The sequence below is a fragment of the Hyperoodon ampullatus genome, assembly GCF_949752795.1.
Source record: "Hyperoodon ampullatus genome assembly, chromosome: 16".
NCBI lineage: Eukaryota > Metazoa > Chordata > Mammalia > Artiodactyla > Ziphiidae > Hyperoodon > Hyperoodon ampullatus.
The window spans coordinates 38,759,600-38,781,455 of NC_136929.1; positions in this window are offsets into that span (position 1 = coordinate 38,759,600).

Consider the following 21,856-nt stretch of genomic DNA (forward strand, 5'->3'; position numbering starts at 1 on the left):
AACTTAAAATTGGACACAGTAAGAGATTAACAATAATAACTAATAATAAAATAGAATGATTATAACAATATACTGTAATAAAATTTACGTGAATATGGTTTCTCTCAAAATATCTCAATATTGAACAAATTTAGTGCCTTTAACATCTTAACTAAACACTTAGCACCAAAATTTACTGTGGCAGTAACTTTTGCAGTTCAAGGTGTGACTGTAAAACTAGCATGACTTTCTTTTTCCTTCTGCACAACTTCTTGAATAGAAGTTTCATTCTTATCGTAGATCTTAGCCATCTCAGCACACAGCTTTTTTTCTTTCCTTATTAAGTCAAAACCTTTCACATTTTCATTTAAAGGAGCACTTTAGGGCTCCTCTTTGGCAGATCCAAATTACCAGCATCACTATTCTTGCACTTTGGGACCATTATTAAGTAAATAAGCGTGACTTGAACACAGCACTGTGATACCACAACAGTCGATCTGATAACAAAGATGGCTACTAAGCAGCTAATGGGCAGAATAAACTGGACAGAGGGATGATTCACATCCTAGGTGGCAAGGAGCAGGTCAACCAGAGATTTCATCAGGCTACTCAGAATTGCCTGCAATTTAAAACTTATGAATTATTTCTGGAAATTAACAGCAACTCTATGGGCAATAAGTAACATAAGGGCAGCCTCTATATCCTTTTAATTGGCAAAGATCATTCCTGGATATAACTCTTCTCATCAAAGAATGATTAACAATAAAAATCAATATGTGGCATATAAAAAATTCTTCCAAGTAAAAAGAAAAAGACAATGTCATACTAAAAACTCAAAGGAAGAATATAACTCGGAAAACAGTATAATAAGTACATGGGAATTTTAAAACAATTATTTGGACTTCTTAAAAGATCTATTTCCTGTGAACAGAAACAGGATACCAGAAAGTATAGGATTGACAGTAAATGTGAGTTTATTGAGAGATATATTTCAAGGAATCTAAAAATGTAAATTAACAACAAAAATCTCTAATGGAGGCAACAAAAAATAAAATTAATCTATTGGATCACCATATCATTGTAAAAGACAAGTTTGAGAAAGAACTCAAAAATTGGGAAACCACTTTAAAAAATACAAGCACTGAGTGCTGATACTAGGAAGCCATTTTAAGTTATAAAAAATAAAGTTGTAAATATGGTTATAAAACAATACAATCTTAATAAAACTATTGAAATATATAATTTAGAAAATAATATAAAATTAAGATATGTAAGAATATTTATACCCTTTCACCAGCCTCTCCATATTTCCTCTAGCCCTCCCCACCAAGTCCCTGACAACCACCTTCTACTCTCTGTTTCTATGAATTTGGAATTTTTTTTAGATTCCATGTATAAGTGATACCATGCAGTATTTATCTTTCTATGTCTGGCTTATTTTATTTAGCATAATGCCCTCAGGGCATTTACATATATACTTATAAACATATATTCATATATAACAATATATTTACATATCTTTTCATATATCATATATTTTAATGTTTATATATACATACATACTTTACAATGCAAAGAAGACTTATTTGCATGCACAACGAGGATTAGAATACTAGAAATAAAGCAAGTAGTCTTCTGGCAAATGGAAAAGACAAATATGTTTAAGTAGCTAACTTTAAGACTTACTACAAAGGAACACTTGCAGTGTTGCCTTCAGAAGTTAAGTTTTCACCTGATGCTTAAGCAGGCCTCTCAAACAGGACTTTTTTTTGCTGGGCCACCTCTTCTAGTTCCTTCTGATAGTCAAGATGGTATTCCAGATAGTCTGCATTCTTCATCTCTTTATCCAGAAAATTTCCCATGAAGGCTAGGAGGTCAGTTTTACTATTCTCAGAAGATAAGATTTTTAGGTCTTACAAGGCCCTGCTTAACATGTTCTCCACCTGCAGAGCTGACTTGAGAGTTTTATGCCACTTTCCCAACTTTCACCTATAAGATGAATAAGGTCTGAGGATCTAAAATATAACTTGGTGACTAGAATTGATAACACTGTACTGTATAATTGAAATTTGCCAAGATAGTAGAACTTAAATGTTCTCACCAAAAAAAAAAAAAAAAAGATAAATGGGAGCTGATGGATGTTCTAATTGACATGACTGGGGGGTGGGGCAGGAGTCCTTTCACAATGCAAATGTATATCAAAGCACAAGGACATATACTTTAAACATCTTAAAATTTTATTTGTCAATTATAACCCAATAAAAATAAATTAAAAATAAATTAAACCTGAATTTTAAAATACATAAGAATAATTTTCAAATGAACAGAAAGAAAAATAAAGTCCGATCTTGGACAGTGCAGGGACATAGAATCATGCTAAATTGCTTAGCTTGGAATTAGGGTCATGTTTGTGGGAGAATTAGATTATAATAACATTGTAAATAATCACATGTATTAATATATGTAAATAAATTTTAAAATCTTAGTGAGGCAGGTGGTACTCTGGGTTGGGGGTAAATACTGATTCAAAAAGCAGGACATAACTTGATTAGGCAAGCAATCATTGAATAACTGGGAAAAAAAGTCAAAGAATAACCTACTAAAATAGTTCAGGGCTAAACAAGCTTCAAACATTTCAGTAAAATGTAATCAGTAAGCAAAATTTTCCCTGGCATAGAACAAAAGAGAAAACTACAACATTCATTTCTGTGAAGCACAATCATCATATCATAACTTGATAAAGATTGCAACCACAAAGAAAAGTGTAGCTTAAACTGTACTTTCTCTTTCAGGCAGTGTTTAAGATGGTCTTCAATGATTGTCATCTCCAGGAATTTATGTCCTTGTTTAAGCCCTCCCCTTGAGGGTGGACTGGATTAGTGGGTTAGTGACTCACTTCTAATGGAAAAGATAGAGCCGAAGTGATAGGTTGTCACTTCTGAGATTAGGTTATATAAACACTATGGCTTCTCTCTTAGATTCTCAGCCTATCTCTCTCTCTCTCTTTCTCATTCCTCACTCTGGGGAAAGCTCACGAGCCTAGGGAGAGGACCAAGTAGTGAGAAACTGATATCTTGATATCATCAGCCTACAGCCAGCAAGATCCTGAGTCTTGCTAACAACCACATGAGAGAGCTCAAAGTGAATATTCCTCCAGTGAAGTCTGGAGGTGACCAAAGCTGCTGCTGACACCTTGTTTGCAACCTCCTAAGAAACTCAGAACAAGACTCATCTAGTTAAGCTGCTCCTGGAATTCTGACCCACAAAAATGAGATAATAAATATATATATTTTGTCACTGTGTTTTTAGTACTTTGTTACATGGTAATAGAAAACTATTAGACTTAGCAAATACTCATGAAATATAAATAGCACTAAATAGAAAGTACATGTTAAAAAAACCATGCTATATACAGAGGTCTCTGAATGAAAAGAGAAAAAATGGCAAAAAATAATTCGACAAAACTTGAAAATATGTATATAATTACTATCCTTAGAGGGTAAGAGAGTAAAACCATAAAAAGCAAACAGAATGATATAAAACCCAATTATTCATTTAAAACAATGACATTGAATATTAATATATAATATAAACTGTACACATGCATATATATATATATATATATATACATATATATATATATATAGTACATATGTATGTGTATATAAGGAATGGAGAATTGGAAAATAAAATTGAACCAATATCCTAGGGACAACAAAAAGATAAAGGAATGAATAATAGAAGATAATTTATAAAATAGGAGATAGGAAAAGATCAGCCCAGAAGACGCTATTTCTGAAAGAAAAGAATTGCAGCAAGGGATAACAGGAAACATAAGGGAAAAAAATACCAAAGGAATATTTCAGAGAAGCTTCTCAGAATTGAAGGACATAAATTACCAGATTGGAAAACAAAAACAACAACTAAAAACTGAGATATCAGTTTTACCTGGTGACACAGTGGTTGAGAGTCTGCCTGCTGATGCAGGGGACACGGGTTAGTGCACCAGTCCGGGAAGATCCCACATGCTGTGGAGCAGCTAAGCCCATGAGCCATGGCCGCTGAGCCTGCGCGTCTGGAGCCTGTGCTCCGCAACGGGAGAGGCCACAGCAGTGAGAGGCCCGCATACCGAAAAAAAACAAAAAACAAAAAACAAAAAACTGAGATCTCTGTAAATTAAGAAGTTCCACAGCAAGACACATCATTTTGAAATTTCAGAGCTCTTGAGAAAATATAATAACTTAACTTACAGAGAAGAAAATAACCAGGAGAGATAGTTAAAATGTTACTAGACCTTTCAACAACAGCAGCTCTGGGCACTAAAAGACAGTGGATAATACTTTCATTACCCACCTGAGTAAACATATGAGGAGAATTTGAGGAAATGTGATTTCCAACCTAAAAATACATAATTAGCTAAACTGTTAAGTTAGGTTTAAGAGTAAAATAAAAACATCTTCAATCACATACCTTTCAAAATGATTCCATCTCATGCCCCACCAATAGGCTGTTGAAGTGGTCAACAATCTTTTCCTGTAAAGACTCAGATAATAAATATTTTACACTCTGTGGAGCATAATGTCTTTGTTGCAACCACTCAGATCTGCCCTGACAGTGTAAAAACAGTGGTAGACAATATGTAAATGAGTGTGACTATGTTCCAATTAGCTTTACTTATGAATATTGAAATGTTAATTTCATAAAATATCATATATGTGCCTCGAAATAGTATTCTTTTTCTCTCAACCATTTAAAAATATGAAAATCATTTTTTTCGAGGCCAAGCATTTAAAAACAGTTATTAGGAAACTGGTCTTACATATGAGCCATATATATTTTTATTATTATGTATTTTTAAAGCATCAAACAGCCTTCTAGTTCCTATAGTGCAAAGGAAGTCCCCACTAGCCTCCCACCCGAGGCCTTGAAATGGGGCTCATATTTCAATTGATTTTCTCCTGCCTTCTGCAGCAGAGAATTTCAAAGTGAAGATTTCAGGACCACCTGAATCAGAACCACCTGGGGAAGATTGCAGGTGTCCATGCCCCACTTTATCCAAAGCCCCTGTGGTAGAGCCCAGGGATATGCACAACCTCCTGAGTGATTTGAAACACACCAAAGTCTGTCATCCCTCCTTTAAAGGCAAGTTTTTCATCCCCCAGGACAAAGGAAACACAAGCTAGGAGTGGAAATACGACACCGGTAGGGCGCAATTCCAAATCGTGAAGAGACACCAGCATGTCTACACTGGAGAAGTTGAACAGAGGCAGAAACTGAGTCTGGGAGAAGGGAACAGGGACGGAAGCTAAAACAGATGCGGAGACAAAAGCCAGCCTCGGACTCCCACTACCTCATCTCCTGGCATTGAGGCAGGGTTACTGGAGACATTTGGAGGGTGAAAGCTAGCAAGGCAGCCATTGGGCTGAGAGGCTAGGTCTGCAGACACTACTGAGGAGCCCAGGGCCCACTTGTACGTCCGGCTTCAGAGACACTAGGGGGATTTGTGGGGACCCGCAACAGTGCTGTGAAGGTGCTGAGGCCGCTGGTTGGGAGCAGGTCCGGGCAGCGGCTTGAGCCCCCAGTGGCAACCAGTTCCCTGCACGCCGGGAAATCATTCTTAAATTCTGAGTTGTCCAATGATAGTGTACTAGATCTGGCCGGCAGGCCCATAGTTTGCTGTCACCCGGACTATTAGAAGGTAAACTTCGCCCACACAGAGTTAAGCAAGAAAGACTAAATTATAGACTCAAGAACATAAAGGAACCAACACAGGAAACGGGCAAAGTGAACCCGCAGGATGAAGGTGAAGGGAGACCCTGGACCAGAGATCTAGCTGCCACGAGATCTCAAGATCCACCAGTCCAGGTTGAAGCAGGATGGTAGAGGGCTCTAGAGAGATTTCACCTAGGAAAACAAAATGAAACAAAGCCAAATAAAACTGATAGATTTTCCCAGTGTATTCATTGTATTGAGAAAAACTTTAAAGGTGTGTTGGAGACTTGGAGAGAAAGAATCATGATGATTATAGAAGAAAAAGGACAAACAAATGAATTGATTATTCATAGATTAAGAAAAACAAAAATGTCATTTAAGAGAGAAAATTTAAGCATCATAACTATGTTGTACAGATCTGAATAGTTAGTTGTAACCTAATCACAGAATATTGATTTAATAAAAAACATAATATAACTATATAGGATACACTGTTAGTATGCATGAGGGTGATGATTAGAGAAGGTGGGTAAGTAGTTAAAGCTAAAAGTTCAATTAATAGCACTAAAAACATATTATTTCAAAACATGGATGCAGCCACCAAAAGAAATAGGTAACAGTATTAAATTCCTACTTCTGGGGTACATGATTAGTGGATAAGGAGGGCCAAGCACGACCACTGTTTTCACTGACATGTCATGCAAATTTATTGGAAATGATGTTTCAATATCAGTAAATTTTAATTTACCAAAAATTAAATAGAAAGTAGGAAAGAAACTATTTCTGTTCTATAAATGGCTGTAACTCACATGATATAATAATAATGATACTAATTATACAATAATTATGTTTTTAGCAATATAAAATATAAAATGCATTAAAGCAACTCTGCAAGAAAGGAGTGGAGACAATCTACAGAAGACAAACTTGAAGGAATCTTATGTTTTTTAAAAATATTTTGAAATAGCTATTCCCTCTGCCGAGAATGCCCTTCCCCCAGATATTTGACTGACTTGTGACTTTCCCAGCTTCAGGCCCCTGCTAAAACGTCACTTTCTCACTGAGGTCTTTCCTGATTACCAGCACACCCACCCACACACACACACACACACACACACACACACACACACTTCCTGCCCTCCTACCTTGCTTTCTTCTCTTCCATAGGTTTGATAAATGTATGACATTATTTTAAAATTTTTGTTCTTACGGTTTGTTTGTTTTTTCATTGTCTCTCTGTTCTCTTTAGAATGCAAACCACGTGATGCCAGGGATTTTAATCTGCTTTTCCACTTCTGTACTCCTAAAATTTAGAGCAGTATCTGGCACATAGTAGGTACTCAATAAATATATGTTCTAAAAAAATGAAAACTGCATCTTAATCAATTAGACACAATAAGCAAAATTGAATAGTGTAAGAATTTCAAATTTTCCCAACTTAATTCATAGACATAACAAAATATGTATCATTTCTCTACAAGGATTTTTATTGGAACTTGACAAAATAATTCCAACTTCAGCATAACCAGGAAGCATTGTAGGAGAAGTAGCAGGGAACTATGGCTATTACCATTGTCAGTGAGAATAAAAATTCTTTGAAAAATAGAATAATGTAAAAAGTAAGTTTGCATAAAAATCAACAGGTAAATGGAACAGAATATTCCACCTTGAAAGTGACTGCCATTTGACCATTCCTGATGGGTGAGTCTTAAAAGGTGTGGGAAATAGTGGATATTTGGGAAATTTTTAGGTTGGAATATTTGCTTACAACACATACCCAAAAATGTCCCAGAGGTTTAAAAGAAGTTAAAAAACAATTTTATATAAACAGAATAATACAAGTACTATAAAAATATAGGTGAATATTCCATGCACACAGAAATAATTTGAATAATGTTTTACCTGTTTTTTAAAGCTGATAACTCAAAAGTCATTACAAATAAAACCAATAGGCAAATGATTAATGAAAATATTTTTGAATCTGTATTTTTCTCAAAAGTTTAAAGAATTCTTCCAAATGTAAAGTATAGTGGCATTCCACTTTTTAAAAGGACTAAAACAGAAAAAAAAGTTCAGCTTTACCAATAATATTTAAATGTAAATTAAAAAGAACAATAATATAACATACCCCTTTTTCTAATTATCTAAGCCTAAAATGAGTAATTAATACAATTAGGTATTCTCATATGCCTGTGGTGGAAACGAAAATTGGTTCAAACTTTTTTAGAGGAAAAGTTGGCTCTCTGATCAGTATTTTTACTTCAAAGAATAAATCCTAAGGAAATAATCAAGAATCAAACCATTTTATGTCCTAGAAAGGTCTTCAAAGCATAAATTGAGAGTGAAAAATAATAGAAACAACCTAACATTCAGCAATAGAGGAATAGTTTAATAAGTAAAATAAGTTAGTACATTTCAAGTAAGTAAATGATAGTATACTGGTATGGTAACATTTTCTGCCACCACTAAAAGTCATGTGTTCAGAGCACGTTGACAGACAAAGGAAAAGTCCTCATGATATAATGTTAATGAAAACCATTCATTTACTATGATATGAGCATGTTTTTTTTTAGCATGATCTCAATTGCTTTTTTCCCCATTTGTATTACATATATAATGCATTATATCCATATCTATCTATCTATCTATCTATCTATTGTATTGCATTGTGCATAAAGTGTGAAAATCAGTTCTCTCTCTCACACACACATTTTTTAAAGTAGCTGCATCTGGTTATTGGATAGCAGATGACTTTTAATTCTTCTATATAATCTTCTGCATTTTATATTTTGTACAATAAAGATAAAACATTTTTTATACAATAAAAGAGTTGAATAGAAGTACCCATAAACTTTTCCTGAAACCTATTGAAATACCATCATCAATGCTCACAATTTAAATCATGACATTTTCATTACTGTCTCAAATAAGGGATTCAGAAAATAGAACGTGGCAACTAAGGGTTGGATGTCACTGCTTCCCTTTGCTGAAAAGCTCTTACTTCATAGCTATTCACTGTTTATAAATGACAGCTCAAAAGAATAATTAGGAAGAGTTCCCTTGTACAAAAAAAAAGTAAAAGTCCCTGAAAGTCTTCTGCCAGAGAGTTATTTTTGGAGATTTTTAGTGGACAGAACAGCCCTTCAGCAAGGCTTGAGACAACAAAATGCATTTGTCTCCACCAGTTTTCTCAGAAAGGCTATAATAACTATCACCCAACAAACAAACCAAAACACACATGGGATATAACATTTTATACTTTTACTGTGCAACAATTTTAGTTTAAAATTCAATTTACCATTATCCTTGAAACGACGGAGAATTGTGAGCAGTGTTTTGGGGAAAAATGCTTTTCATGACCCAGAGGTGCCAGATTTAGGCACAGATTGTCTTGGCAATAGTGGCAAGACTTTATCTACTTTTTTTTCTGCATACCTGTCTACTCTCTTCTTTCTCTTTTCATCCCTTGTGGTACGATATGCTTATGGTAACTACTATTACAAGGTGTCCTTATGTATAGTTGAATATGACAGACTTGTGAAACAAACCTATGCCCAGGTAAGAAAATTATTTATAGAGCATTTATTATATGGAGGCACTATTTTTCACATCTTTAATACATTATTATTCTTTTTCTCTCTTCACAGCAACCCTGTGCTACACTGCTAAAAAAAAAACCCAAAAAACAAAAAAAAAAAAAACCTTTTTTTTCCTCTCAGATTAAGATACTAAGGCACAGAGAAGGCAAACGTCTTACCCAAGGTCACACAGCTAATAAATAATGAGCTGAGATACAGAACAAATAATCTGGCTCTTAACCACTATAATAAATCTACTGACATTTTTGCAATGATCTATTGAGTCCCCCTGTGAAAAACTATCCCTAATGTGTGAGGTAGAGTACTTTTTTGTTTTTGTTTTTGTTTTCTTTAAAATGAATGTAAATTCCTACTGGGAATCAATCTGGGTGATAGTTTATACTGAGGCAAAAAAAAAAAAAAAAAAAAAAAAGACAAGACTGAAAGAGAAAGGCTCTTTCTTCCCTCTCTAAGTCCTCTTTCTGAAAGATGGGAATTTTAGGGTAGGTTTGGTGGTGAGGGTAGCTTCAGTTCATACAGAGCCAGCAAAACCATTGAGTCCCTTTAACACTTTCCTTCCTTTTCTGTCAATAGTGCTTGCATATGCAGTAATAGCTGTGATTTTCATCAGTTGTCTGGAAAAGCAGGGATTCTTGGCAAGGTTAACATCCCGCTCCACTTCAAAACATGCATCTGAGTTCTAGACCCACCGGCAAGAAGTGAGATAAATTCTTTCTGACATTTTGGATGTGAGGAAATTATTATACCTTAATCTATTGTCCGGGAGGACAATAGATTCTGGGCATGCTGTCCAAGTTTTCTTATTATTCCAATTATTCCTGCTGCCCCTGCTCACAGTTGCTCTGCCTTTGGGAAAATGGCTGTGTGTAAATTCTAAGAGTTATTACCTGCGACTTTGTCTCTTTATGGTCCTGAACCTTTTGCTCTGTTTTTTCACAGATTGGGCTCAACACTGAAGGTTTATTCACTCATTGGTGAAGTAAAAGTCACCCAGGTGTGGGTCAATCAAAAAGAAACCTGCATTTACTGTTTGTGAAAGCAGCGTACCAGGGGACTGCCCCAGCTGTTGCCAGCAGCAGTTTTTTTATTCAGGTCCAACGGTCAAAGCTGACCTCCATGTTACTGATGGCACCATGGCTGCTGTGGATGCAGTCCAGCCAGCGGGCTATTCAGAGGGCAGCATTTACACTGTTGGGCACAAATGATTACATCTGAGTTTCTGTTTCCTTGGCACAGCAAGGTAAACTGTTTAATGGGCCAATGTAAACATCCTCAGGGTTTCTTCAGAACGTTTGAGGAGATCTAGCAATAAACTGGATTTCTTGCGCATCAGTCAGCATGATTTGAATATCTTTGTGCTGTGCGATCTTATTGTAAGATGTCTAGTGACGTCTTTGAATTGACAATGACTGCCAGTCTGGAATTGTTTAGTACAAAGTGTGTCCTTATTGCAAAGTCATTGTCTTTATGTAAAACTCCTAATGCCCGCAGGGGTCTGACTTCCCAATTTTTCCAGCCTAGGATTTTTATCTCTCCCTCTTTAAGAGCTACTGATTAATGAGTTTTGCTTGTTGATTTCCACTGTTGAAATTACTTTCTTAATTTCCACTGGTGAAGGCCATTTCTAAGGTTGGAAATGCCAATGAAGAGGTCTCTAACAGAGACAGAACAAGAGGGAAGAGTCCCCACAGTCTGGCAGTACCCCAACTTACTCAGATCCACCCAAGAGTCAGACAAATCTTGAATGAAGTCAAGTAGGCTTGAGATCCTCAGGTACTTATCATTTTTAGGATCTATGTAAAATCATATACTCTACTTATCTATATTCACCCTTTGCTATCTTTACACAATGGAATTCTGCAAATAACACTTGAGAGTGGGTGGTAAATTAAGTTATAGCTTTAACACTTTCTTTTCTTAAAATCTGCTTTTTTGGAATGATACTCACTGCCACAAGGGCTGTAAGCAAAAATATTCGAGATAAAGGAATTATTCTTCTTTCTCCCTCTCTTCTTACTTTGTGTTTAAAGAAATGAACATTTCTGGAGTACTGCCTTGTTACTTGCAAAGCCATGGACAAGGCACTTCTTACATATGTTACCCCGGGACAAAAACTTTAAAGCAAGAATTACAATAAATATTTCAGTAGGAGCAGCACCTTATCTAAAATCTCACAGCTGGTATCTATAACAGACAGAGCTAAAATATGAAATATGAAATTCTGACACTAAACCTAGAAACTTTTGTTTGTTTTCATATAAAAATATTCTTAAGTATAAATAATAATTGTAAATAATTCAAATAGTACAGTATTTTTTTTGCGGTACGCGGGCCTCTCACCGTTGTGACCTCTCCCATTGCTGAGCACAGGTTCCGGACGCGCAGGCTCAGCAGCCATGGATCACGGGCCCAGCCGCTCCGCGGCATGTGGGATCCTCCCGGACCGGGGCACAAACCTGCATCCCCTGCATCAGCAGGCGGACTCTCAACCACTGCGTCACGAGGGAAGCCCAATAGTACAGTATTTAAAGTAAAATAATGTTTTTTAATTTTTACTTTGTACTAAACCCATGACACACAGGTAACCATACATAACAGTAAGATATTCACACCTCTAGAAATCTTTGATTAATATATATAAAATGTACAAAAATACTCACATGCATAAGAATATCCACATGTAGTTCTTTTTCTTCAAAATTTGTTAAATATATTCATTTGTAATAATGCTTTTCTCACTATCTCAAAGTTTTCAAGTTGTAGGCATATTTTGATAATTGTACAAGTAAAGTAATACATATATATGCACACACACACTTCAATATACTTGTAATACAGATATATGTATACATATTTCTGTATATTTTAATTTAGTTTTTAAATATTATTTTTCCAGTTTTATTGAAATATAATTGACCTATAGCACTGTATAAATGTAAGGTGTACAGTGAAATGATTTGACTTACATATATCATGAAAAGATCATCACAATTTAGTGATACTAGTGAATATTCATTTAGTAAAATTTATTGAATATTCATCTCATAAAGGTATAAAAATTAAAGAAATGGAAAAAATATTTTTCTTGTACTGAGAACACTTAAGACTTACTCTCTTAACAATTTTCATATATAACACACAACAGTGTTAATTATATTTATCATATAGTACATTACATCCCTAGTACTTATTTATATTATAACTGGAAGTTTGTACCTTTTGATCACCTTTATCCAATTCCCCCCACCCCCCATTTCTGGTAACCACAAATCTGATCTCTTCTTCTATGAATTTGTTTGTTTGTGTGTTTGTTTGTTTTTGAAGTATAATTGACCTACAACACTATGTCAGCTCCTTTTACACAAGATAGTGATTTGATATTTCAATACATTTTGAATGATCACCAAGATAAGTCTAGTTGCAATATGTTATCATAAAAGTTAGTACATTGTTATTGATTATATTCTCCACATTGCATATTTCATACTATTGGTTCATTTCTTTTATAACTGGGATTTTGTACCTCTTAATCCTCCTCACCTTTTTCTTTACTCTTCCCATCAACCTCCCCTCTGGCCACCACAAGTTTGTTCTCTGTGTCTATAAATCTGTTTCTGTTTGTTATATTTGATCACTTGTTTTGTTTTTTAGAACCCACTTATATGTGTTCTATTTAATATTTTTTGAGGAATTCCCATACTGTTTTCCACAGTGGCTGCACCAGTTTGCCTTCCCAATAACAGTACCCGAGGGCTCCAAATCCTTGCCACCAACATTTGTTATTTGTTGTCTTTTTGATAATTGCCATTCTGATAGGTATGAGGTAGTATCTCACTGTGGTTTTGATTTACATTTTCCTGATGATTAGTGATGTTGAGCATCTTTTCATGTGTCTGTTGTAATTTGTATGTCTTCATTGGAAAAATGTCTATTCAGGCCTCTGCCCAATTTTTAATCAGTTTTTTTTTGATGTTGAGTTTATGAATACATTGTATATTTTGGATGTTAACCACTTAACAGATATATCATTTACAAATAGATTCTCCAGTTCTGTAGGCAGCCTTTTCATTTTGTTAATAGTTTCCTTTGCTGTACAAAAGCTTTTTTATTTGATGTAGTCCTGTCTGTTTATTTTAACTTCATTTCCCTTGCCTAGGGAGACATAGCCAAAATAAAAACATTACTAAGACTAATGTCACAGAGCATACTCCCTCTGTCTTTTTCTAAGAGTTTTATGGTTTCAGGCCTTACATTTAAGTTTTAATCCAATTTGAGGTTTATTTATTTTTTTATATGGTACAAAAAAGTGGTCCAGTTTGATTCTTTTGCATATAACTCTACAGTTTTCCCAAAACCATTTATTGAAGAAGCTGTCTTTTCCCCATTGTATACTTTTGTCTCCTTTGTTGTAGATTAATTGATCATATAAACATTGCTTTTTCTGTGGGCTCTCCATTCTGTCCCATTGGTCTATGGGTCTGTATTTACATCAGCATCATACTGTATTGATTACTGCAGCTTTGTAGTATATTTTGAAATCAGGAAGCATTTGAAATCCAGCTTTGTTCTTCATTCTCAAGATGTTTTTTTCTATGCAGTGTCTTTTGTCTTCCCATACAGAGATTAGAATTATTTTTTCTAGTTCTATGAAAAATGCCATTGATATTTTGATGGGGATTTCATTGAATCTGTAGATTGCCTTGGGTAGTATGGTAATTTTAATAATATTAATTCTTCCAAAACATGAACACAGTATATCTTTCCATTTGATTGTGTCATCTTCAATTTCTTTCATCAATGTCTTATAGTATTCCTAATATTTTACCTTTTGGCTAGAATTATTCCTAGGTATATTTTTATGCAATTGTAAATGGAATTGTTTTCATAATATATTTTCTGATAGTTTGTTATTAGTATGTAGAAATGCAACAGATTTCTGCATATAAACTTTGTATCCTGAAACTTTACCAAATTCATTTATAAGTTCTAATAGTTTTTGGTGGTATCCTTACAATTTTCTATGTATAGTATCATGTCATCTGTAAACAGTGAATGTTTTACCTCTTCCTTTCCAATTTGGATTTCTTTTGTTTCTTATTTTTGTCTGAATGTTGTGGGTGGAACTTGTAATACTATGTTGAATATAAATGGTAAGAGTGGGCATCCTTGTCTTATAAGTGATATTAGAAGAAATGCTTTCAGCTTTTCACAATTGAGAATAATGTTGGCCATAAGTTTGTATAAGCGTTTATTACATTGAGGTATATTCCCTTTATGCACACTTTTTTTTTTTTTTTTTTTTTTTTTTGCTGTACGTGGGCCTGTCACCCCTGTGGACTCTCCCATTGTGGAGCACAGGCTCTGGACGCGCAGGCTCAGCGGCCATAGCTCACGGGCCCAGCCACTCCGCGGCATGTGGGATCTTCCCGGACCGGGACACAAACCCGTGTCCCCTGTATCGGTAGGCAGACTCTCAAACGCTGCGTCACCAGGGAAGCCCAATGCTCACTGTTTAGAGAGTTTTTATCATAAAGGATGTTGAATTTTGTCAAAAGTTTTTTCTGCATTTATTGGGATGATCATATGATTTTTATTCTTCAATTTGTTAATGTGGTGTTTTGTTAACATTGGCTGATTTGCAGGTATTGAATCATGCTCATATTCCTGGGATAAATCACACTTGATGGTGGTATATCATACTTTTAATGTATTTTTGAATTTGATTTGCTAATATCTGGCTGAGGTTTTTTTTTTTTTTTTTTTTTTTTTTTTTTTTGCCATACACGGGCCTCTCACTGTTGTGTCCTTTCCCGTTGTGGAGCACAGGCTCTGGACACACAGGCTCAGGATCCATGGTTCATGGGCCTAGTCGCTCTGTGGCATGTGGTATCTTCCCAGACCAGGGCACGAACCTGTGTCCCCTGCATTGGCAGGCAGACTCTCAACCACTGCGCCACCAGGGAAGCCCTGTCTGAGGATTTTTACATCTATATTTATCAGTGATATTGCTCTATATATAGTTGTATGGTTTTGATATCAGGGTGATGCTGGCATTTTAGAATGAATTTGGAAGAGTTCTTTCCTTTGCAATTTTTCATAATACTTTGAGAAGAGTCGGTGTTAACTCTTCTTTTAATGTTTGGTAGATTTCGTCTCTGAAGACTCCTGTTTTTTTGTTTGTTTGGTTGTTTGGTTGGTTGGTTTTATTTCTTGACCATGCTGCATGTCATGCGGGATCTTAGTTCCCCAACCAGGGATCAAACTTGTGTTCCCTGCTGTGGAAGTGCGGAGTCTTAACCATTGGACTACCAGGGAAGTCCCTAAAGTTGGAGTCTTTAGTTTCTTGTGCCCTGAAGTAGGTTTACATCTCTATAAACTTCCCTCTTTAAATTCCTTTCACTTTTTCCCAGAGATTTTTCTATTGCTATGTTTTCATTTAATTTGTCTTCAGGTATTTTCATATTTCCTCTAGATTGTTACATGACTTATTGCTTGTTTAGAAGCATGTCATTTACACACCACGTGTTTGTGTTTTTTGCAGTTTTTTTTTTTTTCTGGGAGTTGATTTCTTGTCTTATAATGTTGTGGTTGGAAAAGATGTTTGATATGATTTCTATATTCTTAAATTTATTGAGACTTGTTTTGTAGCTTAGCATGAGATCTATCGTAGAGAATGTTCCACGTGCACTTGAAAAGAATGTATATTCTGCAAGTTTTAGATGAAATATTCTGCATATATCTATTAAGTCCAGCTGGTCTAAAGTGTCAGTTAAGTCCAGTGCTTCCTCATTCCTTTTATGCCAGGATGATTTACACATTGGTGTAAGTGGGATGTTAAATTCCCCTACTATTATTGTGTTACTGTAAATTTCTCCCTTTATGTCTGTTAATATTTGCTTTATGTACTTAAGTGCTTTTATGTTGGGTACATATATTTTCACAATTGTTATACCTTCCTGTTTGATCCATTGATCATTATGTAATGTCCTTCTTTACTGCCTTGACACCAACCAGGACAAGGGCAAGATCAATATCATGTAATTTCATTTATATGTGGAATATGAAAAACAAATCAAATGAATGAAAGGACAGAAACAGTCATAGATACAGAAAACAAACAGGTGGTTGTCCTAGATGTTTGTGGTGGGCAGATGAGTGAATAAGTGAGGGAGATTAAGAGTTACAAACTTCCAGTTACAAAATAAATGAGTCAAGGGTATGAAATGTACAGTGTGGGCAGTATAGTCAATAATATTTGTATTATTACATCTTTGCATGTTGACAGATGATAACTAGATTTATCATGATGATCACTTTGTAATGTATAGAAATAGTGAAACTTTTTTTGTGCACCAAAAACTAACATAGTGTTGAAGGTCAATTATATTTCAAAAACACACAAACAAACTCATAGAAAAAGAGATCAGAAGCAGGGTTTGGGGAGAGGGGTAATTGGATGAAGGTGGTCAAAAGTTACAAACTTCCAGTCATAAGATAAGTACTAGGGATGTAATGTACAACATAATTAATATAATTAGTACTGCCGTATGTGATATATGAAAGTTAAGAGAGTAAATCCTAAGAGTTCTCATCATAAAGAAAAATATTTTTTCTTTTTCTTTTATTTTGTATCTGTATGAAATGATGATCATTAAACTTATTGTGACAATCATTTTATGAGGTATATAAGTCAAATCATTATTCTGTATCCCTTATACAGTGCTGTATGTTTATTATATCTCAATAAAACTAAGTAAAAAAGGTGGCACTAGCCAGAGTTTGTGTTATTTTGGTTGAGTGGTTGAATGAACTCCCAACTGTGTCTGCCACCAGCAATTCCATCCTCAGATAGAGTCTCAGTTGCCTCCTGACTCTCCAGGAGGCTCTCCAAGATCAGCAAGGGCATCAGACCTAGCTCCTTTCAAACTGCTGCCTCTGTGCTGGGACTCTGAGCTTGTGAGATTTTTGTGCATGCCATTTCAGAGGGAGTCTCTGTTTCCTATAGCTATCTAAATATAAATCCCTCTGCTTTTCAAAGCCAGATGATCTGGTGCCCTATCCTTCAGGTGCAGGACTCCCAAGCTGGTGAGCCCAATGTGGGGCTCAAACCTCTTGCTGGTAGGGAGGACCTCTACAATTGTGAAATTTCCTCCACTTGTGGGTCACTGACCCACTATGGATCCTGATTACATCATCACTCTGCCACTCTTACCCATCTCATTGTAGTTACTTCTTTATGTCTTTAGTTGTGAGAATAGTTTTCTGCTGTGTGTGTATTTAGTTTGTTCTCATAGGTAGTTGCTGTGTAAGTAGTTGTAATTTTGGTGTCTCCATGGGAGGAGGTGAGTTCAGGGTTTCTTACTTCACCATCTTGGCTACATTTCCATAACTGTAACACTTTCATGAAGGGCATTTGAGGTAAAAAAAAAACAAAAACAAAAAAACTTGTATAACATGTTTAATTTTAAATCTCTGGCTTTATTTATACTTTGTCTTAGTCATATCTAGTTCCATAAGTCATATCTTGCTTCCATAACAAAATACCACAACAGTGTAGTTTATACATCAGAATTTATTTTCTGGAGGCTAGAAGTCTAAGATTTGTATGCCAGAATGTTTGGGTTCTAGTAAGAAGTCTCTTGCAGGCTTGCAGATGGCTGTCTTCTTGTTGTGTCCTCACGTGGTGGAGAGATAGACAGTCTCTGGGGTCTCTTCTTATAAGGAAACTAATTCTATCAAATCAGAGATCTACCCTTAAGAATTCATTTAACTGTAATTCCATAAAGGTGCTAGCTCTAAATACAGTCATATTGGGAGTTAGGGTTTCAACTTATGAATTTTGGGTGGACACAATTCAAACCATATCATAATTATATATATATATTTTTATCCTTTACTCTTCATCTTCAATATATGAATCCAGTGTCTTCTGGCTGTATCAAGACTACTGACTTCATTCTCAATCCCTCTCTCTTGCTTTGCTTTAAAATTTTCCCCTTTCAACATACAACCGCTTGGAAATTTTCCTAATGTTGATCTCTCCCTCTTCTAACTTTCACGAAAAAACAGCTACCCTCTTTTCCAGTACCCTTGCCTAGGGAAAGTAAATTAGTCTTAAGTCTTACTTATTTAGGCAATAATGACTAAATCTAATTGAAATGCAAATGCAGATTAAAAACATCATAGATTTTTACCAACACATATGTGTCAAATTAGTGCTATATGACAAGTACTATTCAAGAGCTAGGAATATATAAATAAGAAAACTAAGATTCCAGCTCACAGTAAGTTTATTCTAATGAGGGGAATTTGAAGCTCTTTGGTTGTAAGACCTGGGATTAAACACTCATTAAATCACATCACATACTCAGAGGCTCCTTGGTTTTTGGCAAGCAGACCATGTATTTTCCAATTACAATAAAGACTCTGAGCTTAGACCCTGTGTTGTTGAGTGTGGATTTGATCCCAATATCTGGGGCAGATAGTAAGGATATCAAATACTTTCACTTACAAGCAATCTGTCTAGTAAATATGTTAATATCATTAATAGTAGGCAAGAATTATTGAGTAACTAGCTTATATTCATAAGGGAAATGAACCATAAAGGTAAAAGCAAAATGACCTGTTAACTTTTGTAAAAATTTGATATGATTAGAAATATTTCTGTTTATTCTTCATCTTTTTTTCATTGAGTTTATCATGCAAACTAAGAGACAGAATAGCCGACTTTTTGTTCATTTCCATTTGATTCAAAGATACTAAATATTTTTTGATATTTTGTAGCTTATGTATTTTCATTAAATTGCATTCTAATGTTACTGTGAAAAATAAGCATTATTTTAAAGGTGTGGAAAATGAATGTTAATTTTAAGTAAAAAGATAAGTAGCTTCTTTGTTGCTCAGTTTCTATTAACAAGAGGATCCATGTCTACATAAGCCACCTACATATCTCCTGCATTTCATTCAATATTAGGCACAGAGTTGATATTAATAATTATTTGATTAATAAATAAATTGGTTAGTGACAGTCATAGAATATAAGCGTCCTTCCCAAGAAAACTAATTGCATTTATAAAACTTTTCTCAAAATATGTTATGAAATTTATTCTCTCAGGGATGCTTCCATTAACTATTTTTTTCCTATTTCATAAAATATAAATTTATTATAGACAACTGTATTTATGAATATTTTTATTCAAATATAGAATTATACAGTACATACTAATTGCCAACCTGTTCCTTTTTACTATCAATTTATTCTATATATCTTTTGTGATCATTTAATATTCTTCCACAATTTCATTTTCTATTGCCTTTATACTATTCTGCTGTATGACTTAAATAATTTACTTAACAGTTATTTATAAAATTGAACAATACCATGAGGATGACTTTTAGTTTGAGTTGCTTAAAAATATTTTTTGCTGGGCTTCCCTGGTGGCGCAGTGGTTGGGAGTCCGCCTGCCGATGCAGGGGACACGGGTTCGTGCCCCGGTCTGGGAGGATCCCACATGCCGCGGAGCGTCTGGGCCCGTGAGCCATGGCTGCTGAGCCTGCACGCCTGGAGCCTGCGCTCTGTAGTGGGAGAGGCCACAATGCAGAGGCCACAACAGTGAGAGGCCCGCATACAGCAAAAAAAAAAAAAAAAAAAAAAAAAAAAAATTTTTTGCTTAGATTGACTTAAAACTTGAAATAACACAATATTTTGGATTTAGTGGGAAAATTTATACTATGAAAAAGATAAGAAAATTTTAGTTTACTACATATAAAAGTGTCCCAAACTTATTATCTGAAATGTCTGTTTTTGAGAAATCAGGATCACCAGAGGGTTTAATGAAGTTTGATAGAGTAAGTCTTGGAAAATCAGTTGGAGACTGACTGTAGGGGGTCTTGGACACCAAGAGTGTACTTTGACTTACAGGAAACCATCAAATGTTTTTGAGCAAGGGATTAATATAAGTACAATTTTTTGTTTGTTTGCTTTTTAGAATAATTTGCTGACAAGGTTGATTTAGTAATGGTAATTTGGATGTATTAAGCTCATATATGAATTCAGATAGGAGTCTGTTACAGAAAGTCTAGAGCAGTAAGAAACTGAGAAGTTAAATAAGAAAAAAATTCTCAAATATGACAAATTCTCTGCAAAATGTCACAAAATATCATAGAGTGTTGGTTGCCAATTTAGATAAGTGTGCATTAATTTTGTTAAGCATTTTCTGGAAACAGAATTATATGTTTCTGGACATAAATGGAATCATCAGCCTTTTTCTAACTTAAAGACACATGAAGGAAGAATTAACTCCATAGACTAGTGGATTTCAGTGGAAAGGAATCAACAGATTTCTATTGACCAGTACCATATTCTCATTCTTTCTGTGAATGAAGAATGTTGCCTGTCATATCAGTAAACAAAAGATGTTGTGGCCTTCAAGCCATCAGCCACTACAAACACATGTGACTGTGCACCCTGAGAAGATTCAGGATGGGAAAACAAAACATCAGCCACTACAAACACATGTGACTGTGCACCCTGAGAAGATTCAGGATGGGAAAACAAAACATCAGCCACTACAACCACATGTGACTGTGCACCCTGAGAAGATTCAGGATGGGAAAACAAAACAAAATAAAACATGATAATGGGCCTAGATAGTTAAGGAGCATATCAAAGGAATGATTCTAATGAGCCCAGACTCTTGTTTCTTCACATGTATAGAATTGCTAAATTCATGAATTTGAAATCTCTGGTTTTTCTTTAATTAACAGTAATCTTTTGATTTTCCAACGGCCTGGTTTTTGTTGCAAAAACTGCTATATATCCTGGCTCCTCTCCTACCTCTTTGGGACAGTCCCTCAGAGCTACCTGAGAGGTTGTCTTCTGGGTTTAAGTTAACAGTATGTCTGCTGAATAAAACATAATTCTCAACTTTTAGGTTGTGTTTTTTTTTTTCTTTTTCAGTCAACATTTCCCTACCAAATCCTAGAAGACTGAATAATTTAAAGAACTAAGTAACACAAGGACTTAGCCTGGCTTCTTCTTCTTCAGAAGTTTTACATTTCCTATTTAAAAAGACAGAGCTTTACTAATAGAAAATATTAATGTAACAATACTGATTATTTTAAAACAAGTAAAAAATGCCACTGCACACTGTCAAATGTTGTTTCTATGACAAGGGCCACAAGGAAAATTAAGCTGTATTTATGTAAATATATAGAGAATAGAAGGAGTTGACTAGATTGTCATGATTGTCATGAGAGTCAGAACTACCTTCACAATCACTCCACTTACATTTCCATTTTGGATATGTGTTTACATGGTTAGAAAAAGGTGGCTTTTGATAAATATTACACTCTACCTTATTGATAAAGTATCAGAAGTGTTAGTCATTTGTATTCCAATACCATGAAAATATATTTTGTCAATTAAATAAAATGTTCTGCATGGCATTAAAGAATAATTTTGGGAATTCTGCTGAAGTTCATAAGCACAGTTTTTGCATACATAAATTTGATTCAGGGAGAGGAAAGTGGAGAATGGGTGAAAGAGGAAGAGAGAGAGATACCTG